We start from the raw sequence: 17,731 nt of genomic DNA, 5'->3' as shown, positions 1-17,731 counted from the left end.
AAGTAAAGAATGTGTTTCTGGTCTCCCTTTACTTAGGGTAGATTTTCTTTTGCAGAAAAGCAACTGTTATGGAAAACAGTAGCAGCCAGACTGGGATTCAGGAGACCTCAATTCTCATTTTGGGCTCTTGATACAATTTCAAAAGGTAAACTGATTTCTCTTCTGCCCCTATCTCCTGGTTTCTGCAACTTGCATCAAAAAAAGTTTAAAACTGGCAAAAAGCAGCTCCTGCAGTTTCAAAGGACGGGGTCTTAGAAGAAGAAAAAAGAAACCAGAAACTTTAAGGATAGAAAGATGTCTTATAGCTCTAATAAATATAAAGATTAGCATAATCTCTAGATTCATGAAAGCAGCAAAAATCTGGCATAGCTCATATACTAGAAATCAACATGACTGAGCAAGTCGATATATACCTCTTATTCTCTTTATCTGTAAAATGAGCATGTTTTAGGTGATATATGTGTGTGTGTGTATATATATTTTTAATGTCCATTACGGCAGAGTTCCTGGTTAGCAATTTAAAAAGATATTTAAATATGTATATATTAAAAATATATAGATATATGTATATGTCTATTAGGGCAAAGTTACTTATTAGCAATTAGACTTTGAAAATCTTAATGTGAGTTCTTCAAATAACCAATGTTAAAAAGAGAAAACCATAATAATACTACAATAAAGAAGAATTTAAGTAGCGAAAGCAGCAAAACCCATTCTCTCCTAAGGAAAACGGATTCTATGTTACTGAACAATAAACGGAAAGGAAAACTAACACTAATTTGATACAACAGACACTGTTTCACTGTTTTCAGGCACTTTTTAAATATAGTTTTCCCTCTACCTCCACTTTTTAAACAAAATCCTTTTAGTCCATGGCCCTTAACTTTTCTGAGTCTATATGCCCCTTGAGAATCTGATAAAAGCTAGGAACTCTCATCTCCGGGGAGTGGGGTGCAGAATACAAAAGTAAAAAATACAAAAGAACACACAAGCAAAATTCCAGACTACTCATGGATCCTTAAGAGATCCTTGGACTGAAGCCCAAAAACACTTGCTACACACTGTCTAAAAAAGAATTCCAAATCTTAAACAGGGAAACGGAGGCTACCTTCTCTAATTGCTTCTCAGTTTTCTTCAGCTGTACTGCACAACAAGCCACCGCCATCAAAGATAGGTTTATTGGGCTTCCCTGGTGGCGCAGTGGTTGAGAATCTGCCTGCCAATGCAGGGGACACGGGTTCGAGCCCTGGTCTGGGAAGATCCCACATGCCACGGAGCAACTGGGCCCGTGAGCCACAATTACTGAGCCTGCACATCTGGAGCCTGTGCTCCGCAACAAGAGAGGCTGTGATAGTGAGAGGCCTGCGCACCGTGATGAAGAGTGGCCCCTGCTTGCCACAACTAGAGAAAGCCCTCGCACAGAAACGAAGACCCAACACAGCCATAAAATAAAAAATAAATTAATTAATTTTTAAAAAAATTTTTTAAAAAAAGATAGGTTTATTTTAAGCAAAAATAAACAAATGGGACCCAATCAAACTTACAAATTTTTGTACAGGAAAAGAAACCATAAACAAAACTAAAAGACAACCTCTGGAATAGAAGAAAATATTTGCAAATGATGCGACTGACAAGGGATTAATTTCCAAAATATAGAAACAGCTCATACAACTCAACAACAAAAAAGCAAACAATTCAATCGAAAAATGGGCAGAAGACCTATAGACATATTTCTCCAAAGAAGACAGACAGATGGCCAACAGGCACACAAAAAGATGCTCAACATGGCTAATTATTAGAGAAATGCAAATCAAAACTACAGTGAGACACTACCTCACACCAGTCAGAATGGCCATCATAAAGTCTACAAATAACAAATGCTGGAGAGGATATGGAGAAAAAGGAACCCTCCTACACACTGTTGGTGGGAATGTAAGCTGGTACAGCCACTATGGAGAACAGTATGGAGATTCCTCAAAAAACTAAAAAAACAGAGTTGCCATATGATCCAGCAATCCCACTCCTGGGCACATATCCAGACAAAACTATAATTCGAAAAGATACATGCACCCCAATGTTCACAGCAGCATTATTTACAATAGCCAAAACATGGAAGCAAGCTAAGTGTCTGTAACAGATAAATGGGTAAAGCAGATGTGGTATATATATACAGTGGAATACTACTCAGAGATAAAAAAGAATGAAATAATGCCATTTGCAGCAATATGGATAGACCTAGAGACTATCATACGAAGTAAAGTCAGAAAGACAAATACCATATGATATCACTTAAATGTGGAATCTAAAATGTGACACAACTGAACCTAGCTATCAAACAGAAACAGACTCACAGACATAGAGAACAGACTTGTGGTTGCCAAGGGGGAGGGGAGTGAGGGAGGGAAGGATTGGGAGTTGGGGTCAGCAGATGGAAACTAGTATATATAGAATGGATAAACAACAAGGTCCTACTAACTATATTCAGTATCCTGTGATAAACCATAATGGAAAAGAGTATAAAAAAGAACGTATGTATATATATAACTGAATCACTTTGCTGTACAGCAGAAATTAACACAACATTGTATATCAACTATACTTCAATTAAAAAAAACAGGTTTATTCTTGCAAAGATAAAGTTATGGAGATAATAGGTACTACTTGTTAATTACTTCCATCTGGTTGCCACAATGAATGTTGTACTTCCCTACCATCAACATAAATATAAAGCTAAAAGGAACCTTAGGATCCAACCACAAGGAAGTGTATAAATATACTATGGTACATCCACTTGAAATATTATGCAATCATCAAAAATGTTACAAAATTGGTTATGGCATAGAAAATGTTAGTGATATCTAAAGTTAGATTTAAAAATAAACATAAATTTAGGTTTACATACAAAAGATAGTTAAAACTATATTTTAAACAAAACAAAAGCCAAAGGCTAAAATTTATTTCCAAAGGGAAATAAATCAAAATTTAAGAGCAATTAAAACTGAGTATTGAAAGCATGATTTTTTCCATTTCTTAAATTCTCCATTAAAAAAATTTTAATTAATAAAGTGACAACTGAAAGTTGTTATATTTGATTAAAAAGACAACTTAATTTATGGATTTTTTCCCCATTCTTAGCTCTTAATTACTTTGGAAAGGACTAAGCACTATTTTGCACATAGGGATTAAAACTAAAAACAATCCATTTAAGAAGTGAATGACAGCTTCTTTACTCTGTGAAACTGTTTTTTTCTCACTGGCACAACTGTATTGTCTTAATTCTCCTAAATCAATCATTCCAGTATCCTTGATACTCAAAGGTTTCAGAATAAAATAAATTGGAATTAATAATCATGTTATTTAAATTATACAAAACTGTAACATTAGATTTTCAAAAGTTATAGAGACTTCTTGGGAAAAAAAAATATTTCAGGACACTAAACTGATAAATTATGACTGGTTAACTCAAACTGATAAATGAGACCCACATCTGAATACAAACATAACCGATAATAATAACATTAAGAATGGAGAAATTTAGTCTTAGTATTTTAGACAAAATTCAACTATCAATATTTGAGAGCCTTTAACATGCTTCCATTACTTTACAATCACAAAAGGAAACATTCCTAGAGGACAGTACCTGACAAAAATAAAAAAGCATCTTTCCACTAATTCTATGAGGCATGTTTTCTTTACAAATATGTCAATTAAAAGTTTTAAGATCGATACTGAATATAGTGGAGTAGAAGGACATGCTCTCACTGCGAGAGCACCGGAATCACAACTAACTGAACAATCATTGACAGGAAGACACTGGAACTCACCAAAAAAGATACCCCACATCCAAAGACAAAGGAGAAGCCACAATAACATGGTAGGACGGGCGCAATCACAATAAAATCAAATCCCATAACTGCTGGGTGGGTGACTCACAAACTGGAGAACACTTATACCACGGAAGTCCACCCACTGGAGTGAAGGTTCTGAGCCCCACGTCAGGCTCCCCAACCTGGGGATCCGGCAACGGGAGGAGGAATTCCTAAAGAATGAGATTCGAAAGCTATCGGGATTGGATACCAGGACTTTGAAAGGACTGGGGGAAACAGAGACTCCACTCGTGTAGGGCACACACAAAGTAGTGTGCACATTGGGACCCAGGGGAAGGAGCAGTGACCCCAGGAGAGACTGAACCAGACCTACCTGCTAGTGTTGGAGGGTCTCCTGCAGAGGCGGGGGGTGGCTGTGTCTCACCGTGAGAACAAGGACACTGGCAGCAGAAGTTCTGGGAAGTACTCTGTGATGTGAGCCTTCTCAGAGTCCGCCATTAGACCCAACAAAGAGCCGGGTAAGCTCCAGTGTTGGGTCACCTCAGGCCAAACAACCAACAGGGAGTCAACCCAGCCCCACCCATCAGCAAACAAGAGGATTAAAGTTTTACTGAGCTCTGCCCACCAGAGCAACACACAGCTCTACCCAAAGCCAGTCCCTCCCATCAGGAAGCTCACACAAGCCTCTTAGATAGCCTCAGCCACCAGAGAGCAGCCAGCAGAAGCAAGAAGAACTACAATCCTGCAGCCTGTGGAACAAAAACCACATTCACAGAAATACAGACAAGATGAAAAGGCAGAAGGCTATGTACAAGATAAAGAAACAAGATAAAATCCCAGAAAACCAACTAAATGAAGTGGAAATAGGCAACCCTCCAGGAAAAGAATTCAGAATAATGATAGTGAAGATGATCCAAGACTTAGGAAAAAGAATGGAGGTAAAGATCGAGAAGATGCAAGAAATGTTTAACAAAGACTTAGAAGAATTAAAGAGCAAACAGTGAGAAAAATTAAAGAACAAACAAACAGAGATGAACAGTACAATAACGGAAATGAAATATACACTAGAAGGAATCAATAGCAGAATAACTGAGGAAGAAGAACGGATAAGTGACCTGGAAGACAGACTGGTGGAATTCACTGCCACAGAACAGAATAAAGAAAAAACAATGAAAAGAACTGAAGACAGCCTAAGAGACCTCTGGGACAACATTAAACACAACAACATTCTCATTATAGAGTCTTCTGGGACTCTTCTGGGTCCCAGAAGGAGAAGAGAGAGAGAAAGGACCCGAGAAAGTATTTGAAGAGATTATAGTTGAAAACTTCCCTAACATTGGAAAGGAAATAGCCACCCAAGTCCAGGAAGCGCAGAGTCCCAGGGAGGATACACCCAAAGAGAAACACACCGAGACACATAATAATCAAATTGGCAAAAATTAAAGACAAAGACAAATTATTGAAAGCAATAAGGGAAAACAACAAATAACATACAATGGAACTCCCATAATGTTAACAGCTGATTTCTCAGCAGAAACTCTACAAGCCAGAAGGGAATGGCAGGACATATTTAAAGTGATGAAAGGGAAAAACCTACAACCAAGATTACTCTACCCGGCAAGAATCTCATTCAGATTAGATGGAGAAATCAAAAGCTTTAGAGACAAGCAAAAGCTAAGAGAATTCAGCACCACCAAACCAGCTCTACAACAAATGCTAAAGGATCTTCTCTAAGTAGGAAACACAAGAGAAAAAAAGGACCTACAAAAACAAATCCAAAACAATTAAGAAAATGGTCACAGGAACATACATATCGATAATTACCTTAAATGTGAATGGATTAAATGCTCCAACCAAAAAACACAGGCTCGCTGAATGGATACAAAAACAAGACCCATCTATATGCTGTCTACAAGAGACCCACTTCAGACCTAGGGACACATACAGACTGAAAGTGAAGGGATGGAAAAAGATATTCCATGCAAATGGAAATCAAAAGAAAGCTGGAGTAGCAATACTCATATCAGATAAAACAGACTTTAAAATAAAGAATGTTACAAGAGACAAGGAAGGACACTACATAATGATCAAGGGATCAATCCAGGAAAAAGATATAACAATTATAAATACATATGCACCCCACATAGGAGCACCTCAATACATAAGGCAACTGCTAACAGCTATGAAAGAGAAAATCGACAGTAATACAATAATAGTGGGGGACTTCAACACCTCACTTACACCAATGGACAGATCATCCAAAATGAAAATAAATAAGGAAACAGAAGCTTTAAATGACACAATAGACCAGATAGATTTAATTGATATTTATAGGACATTCCATCCAAAAACAGCAGATTACACTTTCTTCTCAAGTGTGCACAGAACATTCTCCAGGATAGATCACATCTTGGGTCACAAATCAAGCCTCAGTACATTTAAGAAAATTGAAATGGTATCAAGCATCTTTTCTGACCACAACACTATGAGATTAGAAATCAATTACAGGAAAAAAAACGTAAAACATACAAACACATGGAGGCTAAACAATACATTACTAAATAACCAAGAGATCACTGAAGTAATCAAAGAGGAAATCAAAAAACACCTAGAGACAAAAGACAATGAAAACACGACGATCCAAAACCTATGGGATGCAGCAAAAGCAGTTCTAAGAGGGAAGTTTATAGCTATACAAGTCTACCTCAAGAAACAAAAAAAATCTCAAATAAACAATCTAACCTTACACCTAAAGGAACTAGAGAAAGAAGAACAAACAAAACCCAAAGTTAGCAGAAGGAAAGAAATAAAGATCAGAGCAGAAATAAGTGAAATAGAAACAAAGAAAACAATAGCAAAGATCAGTAAAGCTAAAAGGTGCTTCTTTGAGAAGATAAACAAAATTGATAAACCATTGCCCGATTCATCAAGAAAAAGAGGGAGAGGACTCAAATCAATAAAATTAGAAATGAAAAAGGAGAAGTTACAATAGACACTGCAGAAATACAAACCATCCTAAGAGACTACTACAAGCAACTCTATGACAATAAAATGGACAACCTGGAAGAAATGGAAAATACGCACAGACCAATCACAAGTACTGAAACTGTGATTAAAAATCTTCCAACAAACAAAAGTCCAGAACCAGATGGCTTCACAGGTGAATTCTATCAAACATTTAGAGAAGAGCTAACACCCATCCTTCTCAAACTGTTCCAGAAAATTGCAGCAGAAGAACACTCCCAAACTCATTCTATGAGGCCACCATCACCCTGATACCAAAACCAGACAAAGATACTACAAAAAAAGAAAATTACAGACCAATATCACTCATGAATATAGACGCAAAAATCCTCAACAAAATACTAGCAAACATAATCTAACAACACATTAAAAGGATCATACACCATGATCAAGTGGGATTTATCCCAGGGATGCAAGGATTCTTCAATATATGCAAATCAGTGTAATACACCATATAAACAAGTTGAAGAATAAAAAACATGATCATCTCAACAGATGCAGAAAAAGCTTTTGTCAAAATTCAACACCCATCTATGATAAAAACTCCCCAGAAAGTGGGCATAGAGGGAACCTACCTCAACATAATAAAGGCCATATACAACAAACCCACAGCAAACATCATTCTCAATGGTGAAAAACTGAAAGCATTTCCTCTAAGATAAGGAAAAAGACAAGGATGTCCTCTCTCACCACTCTTATTCAACATAGTTTTGGAAGTCCTAGCCACGGCAATCAGAGAAGAAAAAGAAATAAAAGGAATACAAATTGGAAAAGATGAAGTAGAACTGTCACTGTATGCAGATGACATGATACTATTCATAGAGAATCCTAAAGATGCCACCAGAAAACTACTAGAGCTAATCAATGAATTTGGTAAAGTTGCAGGATACAAAATTAATGCACACAAATCTCTTGCATTCTTATACACTAATGATGAAAAATCTGAAAGAGAAATTAAGGAAACACTCCCGTTTACCACTGCAACAAAAAGAATAAAATACTTAGGAATAAACCTACCTAGGGAGACAAAAGACCTGTATGCAGAAAACTATAAGACACTGATGAAAGAAATTAAAGATGATACAAACAGATGGAGAGATATACCATGTTCTTGGATTGGAAGAATCAATATTGCAAAAATGACTATACTATCCAAAGCAATTTACAGATTCAATGCAATCTGTATCAAATTACCAATGGCAGTTTTTACGGAACTAGAAAAAAAAAATCTTAAGATTTGTATGGAAACACAAAAGACCCTGAATAGCCAAAGCAGTCTTGAGGGAAAAAACGGAGCTGGAGGAAACAGAGCTCCCTGACCTCGGACTATACTACAAAGCTACAGTAATCAAGACAGTATGGTACTGGCACAAAACCACAGATATAGATCAATGGAAAATGACAGAAAGCCCAGAGATAAACCCACGCACCTATAGTCAACTAATCTATGACAAAGGAGGCAAGGATATACAATGGAGAAAAGACAGTCTCTTCAATAAGTGGTGCTGGGAAAACTGGACAGCTACATGTAAAAGAATGAAATTACAACACTCCCTAACACCATACACAAAAAAAACCTCAAAACGGATTAGAGACCTAAATGTAAGACTGGACACTATAAAACTCTTAGAGGAAAACATAGGAAGAACACTCTTTGACATAAATCACAGCAAGATCTTTTTTGATCCACCTCTTAGAATAATGTAATTAAAAATAAATTAATTAAATAAATAAATAAATAAATGGGACCTAATGAAACTTAAAAGCTTTTGCAAAGCAAAGGAAACTACAAACAAGACGAAAAGACAACCCTCAAAATGGGAGAAAATATTCGCAAACCAATCAACGGACAAAGGATTAATCTCCAAAATATATAAACAGCTCATGGAGCTCAATATTAAAAAACAAACAACCCAATCAAAAAATGGGCAGAAGACCTAAATAGACATTTCTCCAAAGAAGACATACAGATGGCCAAGAAGCACATGAAAAGCTGCTCATCACTAATTGTTAGAGAAATGCAAATCAAAACTACAATGAGGTATCACCTCACACCAGTTAGAATGGGCATGATCAGAAAATCTACAAACAACAAATGCTGAAGAGGGTGTGGAGAAAAGGGAACCCTCTTGCACTGTTGGTGGGAATGTAAATTGATACAGCCACTATGGAGAACCGTATGGAGCTTCCTTAAAAAACTAAAAATAGAATTACCATAGGACCCAGCAATCCCACTACTGGGTATATACAGAGAAAACCATAATTCAAAAAGACACATGCACCCCAATGTTCATTGCAGCACTATTTACAGTAGCCAGGTCATGGAAGCAACCTAAATGTCTGTCGACAGACGAACGGATAAAGAAGATGTGGTACATATATACAATGGAATATTACTCAGCCATAAAAATGAATGAAATTGGGTCATTTGTAGAGGCATGGATGGATCTAGAGACTGTCATACAGAGTGAAGTAAGTCAGAAAGAGAAAAACAAATATTGTATATTAACGCATATATGTGGAACCTAGAAAAATGGTACAGATGAACCGATTTGCAGGGCAGAAATGGAGACACAGATGTAGAGAACAAATGTATGGACACCAAGTGGGGAAAGTGGCGGGGCGTGAAGGTGGTGGTGGTGGTGTGATGAACTGGGAGATTGGGACTGACATATATACACTAATATGTATAAAATGGATAACTAATAAGAACCTGCTATATAAAAAAATAAAATAAAATTCAAAAAAAATTCTTATTTACCCACAAAGAAAGAAACAAACAAAAAAAAACTTTTAAGATCAAGGATAAGAAATTAAATTCATTAAAGCTAAACAACAGAAAAGGAAACGAAATTGAGTTATTTGCAGTGAGGTGGATGGACCTAGAGACTGTCGTACAGGGTGAAGTCAGAAAGGGAAAAACAAATACCATATGCTAACACATATATATGGAATCTTCAAAAAAAAAAAAACGGTTCTGAAGAACCTAGGGGCAAGACAGCAATAAAGATGCAGACCTAGAGAATGGACTTGAGGACATGGGGAGGGGGAAGAGTAAGCTGGGACGAAGTGAGAGAGTGGCATGGACATTTACACACTACAAAGGTAAAATCAATAGCTAGTGGGACGCAGCCACATAGCACAGGAAGATCAGCTCCATGCTTTGTGTCCACCTTGGGGGGGAGGATAGGGACGGTGGGAGGGAGGCGCAACAGGGAGGAGATATGAGGATATATGTGTATGTATAGCTGGTTCACTTTGTTATACAGCAGAAACTAACACACCATTGTAAAACAATTATACTCCAATAAAGGTGTTAATAAAAAAAAAAACTAAACAACAGGTATAATTTCTAATCTTGCTATGTGTCTTTTTAAAAGCACAGAGAGGGACTTCCCTGGTGGTGCAGTGGTTAAGACTCCAAGCTCCCAATGCAGGGGATCCAGGTTTGATCCCTGGTCACAGAACTAGATCCCACATGCATGCAGCAACTAAGGGTTCATATGCCACAACTAAGGAGCCCACGTGCCACAACTCAGACCTGACGTAACCAAAAAAATAAAAAATAAATAAAAGCACAGAGATTTTCTGTAATTGGTATTATAAAACAACATAAATAAAACAAAACCAAAATAGGAAATTTCCAGTCAAAATAGTAATGGCATCTACTTCTTCTACTCCCTTAGGCCCTTGTCATTTAAACAATCTGCAAAGTGGTAGTTTTGTGCCTAAGTGTATAAATTTGGGGTATTGTCTCACGACATAAGATATTTAGCCCTGGTGAAAGAAAATTAATGAAGCACATCAACCTTAACAGACAATTATTTAAGGAGATTGGGAATACTACACTATTGACCAGACTTGGGAAAAGTAGGGTTATAGGACATCCACAACTCCTCCCATACCCCATTTCACCCTAAAAATCTTCTTTTAAACATGCAGACTCAAAAACTTGAAAGGAGACACACAACTATGCCATAGATCAATCTCTGTCTTTCTCTCTCTCAAGATCCATGCAGCAGATCAATCTGTCCCTCTCTCTTTCTTCAAATACACCCTCTTATATTCACAATGCTCTTTATGTTACCTCTTAAACCTTTACAAATAACCTGGAAGGTCAACGAGTGTGCTATTTTTTTTTTAATAGAAAAGAAAACAGAAAGGCCAAGAAACTTGCTAGTAGTGGAACCAGACCTAGAAACCAAGTCTCCTGCCTTCAGTTCTGAAGCTCCTTCTACTATACACAACACTACCCCTTCTGTAATACAGGAAAGCCTTCTACAAAACATTTGGCTGGATACCAAGACAGCCGTCCCAGACTGAATTAGACTCTATACAGACAGCCGTCCCAGACTGAATTAGACTCTATACAGACAGCCGTCCCAGACTGAATTAGACTTTATACAGTAAATAGTGTAAATAGTGAGGATTTAATGCAATTACTGGCATGGAGGCATACATCTTTTTATAAGTGAAAAATCAGTTGGTTTTAAGTTAAATCAACATAGTCTGTGTATGGTGGGGGAAACACGCAGAACACTCTTCTAAAAAGGAAGTCGAAATGAAGTATGCAGATTTGCACATTTTACAATAGCTAACAGAAGTAGTGTAATCAACACAGTGAGTAGAAAAAAAGAAAACAGTAGACAACTAAAAAGAACAATGTAAATAGAAACTGCATGATGTTTTTATTTTTAGGAAATAAAATGAGGGGCTTCTTTTCTTCCTCCCCCCACCCCAAAATAATTTGAGATTTTAGAACATTAGGCTCTAAAATGAGAAGTAGAAGAAGGTTTTATTTAGCCATCAAATGAAATCCCTGCCAAAACTGCTGGATCTGGAATATAACACATCAGAAATCCAAAGTCCTATTTGTAGATCAGTTACTAGTACTATATAGTTTATATTAACCAATTATTTAAATCTTTCAATTCTCACATCTGTAAAATCACAACACTCTAGCCAAACTATTTTCTAATGACCTTGGAAGGAGGAAACAATGTCTACAAAGGTAATGAGCAATACTTTAATTCCCATTATCCACTGCAAAAATAAATATTCCTCAAACATCTTCTATGTGTGAAGTACTAGGCTAGGCTATAAGTGCAGAGAAAATGATGGTGTTTATAATCTAGAAAAATAAAGCACAGAGAAATGCTTAACTAATGACAGTAACTGCATGATAAATCTGAGGCATCTCAGAGAAACAGCTTTCATAGGACAGCAGTCAAACAGAATGAAGTTGGATTTGATCAAGATACCAAATAAAAACAGTAGTCATTAGGTTTAGCTGGGAAGAAAAGAGGCAAGTAGGTTGCTATGTCCTTTGGGTTCCCAAAGCGTATCACTTATCTGTTACTGCATTTAACACCTGTATGGTAGTTTGTCATCTCTGCTTATTCAATTGAATAAGAGACCCTATTCGCTTCATTTTTCTATCCCTAATCCCTAGCAGAAGGTCTGGCACACAGAAGATAATCAATAAATGTTTTTTGAACAGGCAAGGTAAGGACAGGATTCCCTATTTAAATTATTTTAATCTATACTACTTGTGCAGGTAATTTACTCCCTGTCTCTCAACTCCAAAACCACCACTCTAGACCGCTTTGTGGTGCTTAGGCTGAGACTGTGCAACTGTATTTCACCAACTCTTCTGCCAGGGGGCTCCCTGTTAGGCTTTGCCAATGGAGGTAATGAATGGAGATGGGAAAGCAGGAAGACGGGTGAGGGGACTTCCTTCCAGTTACTGGCAGCAGCACTTGGTTCCAGCCTCCAGCTTCCTTCAGTATCCCCCAGAACTAATCAGCAGCTCAACAAGGCTGACCTCAAAAGTTCAGAACCAGGCCAGTAGAACCTCTTCTCTGAGCTCTTTAACTGATTACTATAACGTTCTCTTTTTGCTCTTAACACTCGTCTAACCATCTCCCTATATTAAATTCCCTCTGTTCAAATTCCTATTGAAGTTTGTTTTCTCTGTTGGACACTAATACATTGTTAATCACAGTGATTCTAGCTGCTCTCCTCTGAGATACCTTGCTTCTTTACTGAAGGGAAAAGCAAAGTAACTTTGGAGTTACAGGTAAAATATATTTTAGAAAGAAAAACACCAAACCCTTTAAATTTGTGTCTGTTAAATTGCAACATAAAAATCATTTACCTTTTGTGATTTAAACTATCCAGCTTGCAAAGGAAAAAAAAGAGAGGAAATGAGAAATATTTACACAGTTCCGGCTATTCCAAGCACACACCCCCACGTCCTCTCACTAGAGCACATGTATCCTAGAGAAAATGTGAGATAGTGGAGCTGGTCTGTTGTTCCTCAGTGCTCTCAGTTCCCACAAGCCTCTCCTGGTATGAGCATGACGCCGCGCTGAATGTGATTCTTATATTTAAAGACTTTTTTTTTTTTTGCTGTGTTCAACACAGCCCATACTACAGGCTGACTACTTCATCTAGTGTTCAACAAAAGAAACAACAACCTATTCCAACACTAAAGCTGAACTGAACTTATTGGTATGTTTTCCTATCCTAAGGGATTTTCAAGCATAATTTCTTACTACATGTGTTTTTCATTTTACGCACTGACGTTAGAATCTAACTTTTTCATAAACTACAACTACACGCTACAGCATAGGAACAAAAAGAAATCCCTCTTGCAGGAGAGCCCCAAATCAACACAACTGCTGAAAACAAATGACCAAAATGCTTTGTTCAAATGTTATGGTTTGTTACTTCATTTAATAAGACGCCCTCATTAGACAATTTAATCTGAGGTTAATTTCAAAAATAATTTTTCATTATTGTACTTAATAGATTTTTTAAAAATTATGACAAAATGGCAGACACATAGAGAGAAGGCAAATTCAAACAATGAGAATCTTTCTCAGAATTCTTAGCAACGTATGTATATAGTTCCTGAGCATCCAAGAAAAGGTATCACTAGACCCAGACATATTAGTCCACTTCGGCTGCCTAACATCCATAAGACAAAACAGAAGTGAAAAAAATTTTAAAGTTAAAAGTCCATGCCAGTTCCACTGGGGTTCCTCCACAAAGCATAAAAGTGGAGAGTGGGCCACCTACTCCCTTAGCATAATTCGGGGACTCATCACCTAGCTCCTGCCCATGGACATACTAATACCAGTTGCTACTTAACTGCCAAAAGTCCCATTACCACAGTCAGTATATCCATGTAAAATCAACCAAGCTATACACCTTACAAGAGACACCAGAGGACCCGTCTGACACATTAGGTAGAAAAAGTGAAAGTCGGGGGTGGGGGGGTGGAATAGACAGGATATCTGGATCTACAGAGAATGGACAGGGTAAATTTTACTGTACCTTTGTACCCAAATTATATGGGGATCTACTCACTTAAATGCAAATAAACACTCAATAAGTTACTATAATAACTTATTGATATCTTGAAAGATTCCAAAGAAATGAAAAACATCAGGAAATTAAATAACTAATGTCTGACGACAATGTCTGTCTTCCACACCATGCGTAACAAACATTAATTAAAAATCAAGTGTAGATCTGTATGCCGTCAGACTGTACATAATCTCACAGTATTTTTCCCTTTTTAAAAACTGCAGGGGCTTCCCTGGTGGTGCAGTGGTTGAGAATCAGCCTGCTAATGCAGGGGACACGGGTTCGAGCCCTGGTCTGGGAAGATCCCACATGCTGCGGAGCAACTGGGCCCGTGAGCCACAACTACTGAGCCTGCGCGTCTGAAGCCTGTGCTCCGCAGGAAGAGAGGCCGCGATAGTGAGAGGCCCGCGCACCGCGATGATGAGTGGCCCCCGCTTGCCGCAACTAGAGAAAGCCCTCGCACAGAAACGAAGACCCAACGCAGTCAAAAATAAATATATAAATAAATAAATAAATAAATAAAAGATTACTATTAAAAAAAAAACTGCAAACTGGGATACACTGTCTAGTTTCCCCAGATTTAACAAATGAGTTGATACAAAGGTGTGAAGTGCTTTAAGTCACACCAGAAATGCTGCCGTAATTTTAATAAAGTGCATTTTAATGTTAACTCACTTTTCTTGCTAGAAGGAATTATGCTTCTGTGCTAATGTATAGAAATGAAACTGTCACTGAAACATCTGGTTATATATTATTCATTAGACATATATCACCTTTACTCCAAAGACTGCATAATATAAACACAAATCACGAATAAATCAAATTAAAGAGACAGACCTGACACCACATGCTGAAGGTCAGTAATAGACAAATGAAATTCCAAAGATGTTTGCTGACCTGCTCCATATTTCTATCCACACAAACCTGGGAGCTAGCAGTCTGAGTGTTCCACACAGGCAGAGGAAAAAACTCAAAATTCGTAGTCTGTTGAATGTCTGCATTGTCTACATTATGTTAATGGTTCTAATTTAAAATCTTTCTTTGCAGCACATTTGAGGACCATCAGCATATTTTTCTAATACTCAAGCGGACTAGCCTACTCAGGCAGTTTTCCTTCATAAATTCTCCATTTCACTCTCACAACTACTGTAATTTACCTCAAATGTGTATTCCACAACGGTACCTGAAGGAAATTATCTCCAATCCTTAGAAAAAGTAAGGGGCCATATTTGCTGTGCTAGCCTTGGAAAATGGAGTCTTATATAACTACCCATTATTTTACTAAAAATCACGTTAAATGTACAAACAAGATTTTAAAAGATACCTGTTGATTGTGACAAGTAGAAATTTTAGGGGGAAAAAGGAATAACCAAGAGTCATATTGCTGCCATTTAAATGCTTTATAAATCAAAGGATGAAACACTCACTTTAAAACCAAGCTCTAACACCAATCTAAGTTATTAAAATATTCAACAACTACACTCTAATGCAAGTGAGGAAAGTAGATTATCTGCCAATTACACTAAGTATTCCAGCTGATCATCTTGGAACTACCAAAAGTAGACTATGTGATGCAAATCACACACACATTAGTTTTAAACATAATTCTCAGTCTAAAACAATGAAACCATGTCTCAATTTTTTTACTTTTTAAAAGAAATAAACCATATTACTAAAATACCGAAAGCAAAGCTACCCTTTTCACAGCAAACAAGTATCTTTACACACCTTCGAGAAACCTGACATTTTCAAACCATTTTACCACGTAAAGGTACACATTCTCTAAAACTTCTGACAGCCAGGCAATAGTTATCCAAAAAAGATTCAAGGAGGTAAGCCTATAATTGGTCTTAGGGGCCAAATAATCGGAATGAACCTCAAAGTTTTAGAGACCAATTTTTACTAACAGTATCTCTGGGAGCAGGGAGGCAACGTCTGTAGGAGGGAAATGATCCTGACAACCAGGACGAGGGCTCCCCGGCAACACTCGGTACCAAAGACCTCAGCGTACACGACTGGGTTCAAAACGCGAAGCTTCCATCAGAAACAACCCAAGACACCCCCTCCCCCCACGACTCCTCCGGGGCAACCTCGCGGTTTTAGAAAGCAGCAACAGATACTCCCGAGCAGGCAAGCGGCAGTCCAGGAATGTTTTAACCAGGAGGGGTCTCCCCGCAGCCTACAGGGAACCCCGACGCCGAAGAGCGCCTCTACGCTCGAACCCGGACTCCAGCAACCCGGGGGAAAGCTGGCTATTTGCACAAAGCGCCCCTGCCTCACCCTCCACAGTGCGGACACACACCCCCGGCTGCGAGGGGGAAGCCCGGGGAGGAAAACCCTGCATTCCACGCGGTTCGCCCCCGGAGAGCGGACGTGGAGAGGCTGGGGCCCCCGCCCCGGGAGGCGAGGGGGCCGCACCGCAGCCCCGGCCTCCGCGCAGAGGAACGAGCGGTTCGCACGAAGGAAGGAATCCCCGAGATTCGCCCACGGGGTCCTCCCCAAGCCGGACTCCCCACCCCCGCCAAGACCCTCGAAGAAACGGGAACAATGAGAAGCCGCCTCCCCCGCCATCCCCGCCCCGAGAGCGGCCGGGGGTGGCGGCGCCATCTCCCCTCACACCCCCGCGAACACACCCCCCCCCGACCCCGGGGCGGCCGTCAGCCGCCCGCAGCCACGCCGAGCTAACGCGCGGCCGAGCCCGCCGCTTCCGCGCCCCTCGCCTCCCCGCCCGCCCCGCTCACCGGCTCCTGCCCCAATCCGGGGCTCCGCTAGCCGCGGCCGGAGCGAGACTCAGGTACAAGGCGCCGCGGCTGCCGGCGCCGCCGCACAATATGGCGAGCCTCGGCTTCCGCAATGGAGCTCGGGAAATACAACAGGGGCCGCTCAATATTCATGAGAGACCGAGGGGAAGCCGGCTCGGCCGGCGCGGCGGGGAGGGCGGGAAGGAGCGAGTGGGCGAGGGGGCGGAGGCGCGGGACGGGGACGTGCACGGCGCCAGGAGGCCCGTGGCGCGAGGGGAGGGGGCGCCGCCGCGTGCTGCCAGGAGGGCCCGAGCCGCCGCCCCGCCCCGGGCCGCCCGGCCCCGCCCCCCGGCGCCCTCCGCGGGGCGACGGAGCCCCCGGGCAATGCCCGGATGACGACGGCGGCGCTTCGTTCTCGGCGTTCTCTCTCCTTGAGGTCTCCTGCCCCTACCTGCGACCCCCATTAAGCCTCCCTGGCCGGCTGCTGGGGATCGGGTTCGGACTCCTGGTCTCGCCTGGGACTCCCTAAAACACAACCAGTTAGTCTACCAAAGAGTATATAAAATGCGTATAAATTAAGCTACAAACTGAAGTAACAAAGTGAAAGAGTTCCCTGACCTCAAGATATACTATTGGTGAGATGATCTGTTCTCTGGAAAAGGTAACCAGCGCTACCAGATAGTTAATGTGAAGGCACTTGTGGCACGAAGGAATGGACTGCCCTGGGAATTGGGCGAACTAGGTTTATAGCCTCCAATGTGTCTC

At 39.8% G+C, this 17,731-nt stretch overlaps 1 protein-coding gene across 2 annotated transcripts in view; it reads right to left on the bottom strand.

Annotated features, from left to right (window-relative positions):
- RNF2 (ring finger protein 2) overlaps positions 1-17,176 on the bottom strand; it is a 56,480-nt gene extending 39,304 nt beyond the window's left edge. Inside the window, exon 1 of one of the 2 annotated variants that reach the window (XM_057534443.1) lies at positions 16,967-17,176. The gene's annotated coding sequence lies outside the window, so the exon portion shown is untranslated. The remainder of the gene's footprint in view (positions 1-16,966) is intronic. The other variant, XM_057534450.1, reaches the window with a different exon arrangement.
- Positions 17,177-17,731: the final 555 nt, after the last annotated feature.

Source organism: Balaenoptera acutorostrata, chromosome 1 (genome assembly GCF_949987535.1).
Source record: "Balaenoptera acutorostrata chromosome 1, mBalAcu1.1, whole genome shotgun sequence".
NCBI classification, from domain to species: Eukaryota; Metazoa; Chordata; class Mammalia; order Artiodactyla; family Balaenopteridae; genus Balaenoptera; species Balaenoptera acutorostrata.
Note: the sequence above shows the minus strand (reverse complement) of the source record. Positions and strands in the feature narration are given on the sequence as shown.